Genomic DNA, 1,624 nt, shown 5'->3' with positions numbered 1-1,624 from the left:
TCCTTTTTCTATTCACCTGGTATAATAGATTTTACTCCATGCTTTTGCCTTTACTCTATATATCTCCCTGCTTTAAATATGTGTTTCTTGTGGCTAACATATTGTAGAGTTCCTGACTTGATCGATACTCTGTCCTCTTTTGTGGGGTTCATCCAGTCACATTACAGTTGAATTTACTAAATCTGTATTTCACCACCATCCTATGTGGTATGCTTTCACTTCTTTTCCCCCCAACCCTCTCCCTTTTTAAATATGTGCACCCTCTTGGCATCCACGATCGCCCTCTTTATAATCCTCACCCTTTCAACAGATCTTTCCCTTCTTCTCTTATTACTCTTTTTCTTTTCCTTTTATTCGTTTTTAATGGAGGCGAGGAGGTTTCTCTGAGCAAAAGTAATGGTGTACTTTCTTTGAGCCAACTCCATTTAAGAGTAAGATTTCACTATTGGTACCCTCTAAAATTCCCTCAGATATGATAGGATACTTTCCTTGCTCTTTGTAATGGTTTCCTCTTGTCCTATTCCCACCTTATTCACGCATATCCTTTCCTCTACTTCTTTTTATGATATAATAATTGATAATTATGTATTCTTTTATATCCACAACGAAATACAATTCTCAAGAGTTATTTTTACCTTTTCTGCAACTCTTGAGTTTCTATGGTTCAGAGATCAAAATTTTTTGTTTTGTTCTGGTTTTCTTCAGAAACCGTGGAATTCATTTGTTTATTAAATGTCCATCTTCTTCCCTGGAGAAAATGCTCCAACAGCTGGGTGGTTATTCTTGGCTGCATCCCAAGTTCTTATTTCAGATATCATATTCCAGGCCCTTGGATTCCTTTAATGTAGAGGCAGCTTGATTTTGGGTGATCCTTATTAACCTCAGTGTTTAATGGTTTTTTTGGCTGCTTTGTAAAATTTTTTTTCCTTGTCCTGATAAGTTCTGAGAATTTGGCCACAATATTCCTTGGGGTTTTATTTGGGGTTTCTTTCAGAAGATTGTTTGATGAATTCTTTTCCAGTACTTCTTTGCGCCTGATTCCTATTGTCTGAGCAGTTCCTCTTTGATGATTTCTTGAAAATAGTAGTAGGCTCTTTTTCATCATAGTTTTTAGAAGTCAATAATCTGAGATTATCTGCACCAAGTCTGTCGTTTTACAAACAGACTAATTACTTTCAGTTGTGTTTGCATTTTTACTTGACGATTCTTGCTGTCTCAATGAATCTGTTGATTTCATTGTTCAGGTTCTGATTTTAAAAATTATTTTCTTCAATGACTTTTTACTTCTTTCTGTATGGCCAGTTGAGGTTTAAATGCTTGTTTGTTCTGTTAGTTTTCCATTTCATAATTTTTTTTTTAGTGAATTGTTTCTTTTCAATTCACAGATCCTACTTTCTTTGGGTTCTTTGTCTTTCAATTCTGAAGTCTCTAGTGAATTCTTTATTTTCAATTCTCAATTTGTTTACTTCCGCAATTTTTAACTTTCCAATTCGTATTTCGGTATTTGCTCTCATGAAACTTTATCTTTTCTTTCTATTCCTTCCCAACTCTCTTTGGGACTTTTAATGGTCTCTTTGCTGAAACATCATGTAAGGAGGACAGTCTGATGCTGATTTGCTGTTTT

The sequence above is a fragment of the Sarcophilus harrisii genome, chromosome 2, assembly GCF_902635505.1.
Source record: "Sarcophilus harrisii chromosome 2, mSarHar1.11, whole genome shotgun sequence".
Classification (NCBI taxonomy): domain Eukaryota; kingdom Metazoa; phylum Chordata; class Mammalia; order Dasyuromorphia; family Dasyuridae; genus Sarcophilus; species Sarcophilus harrisii.
Note: the sequence above shows the minus strand (reverse complement) of the source record.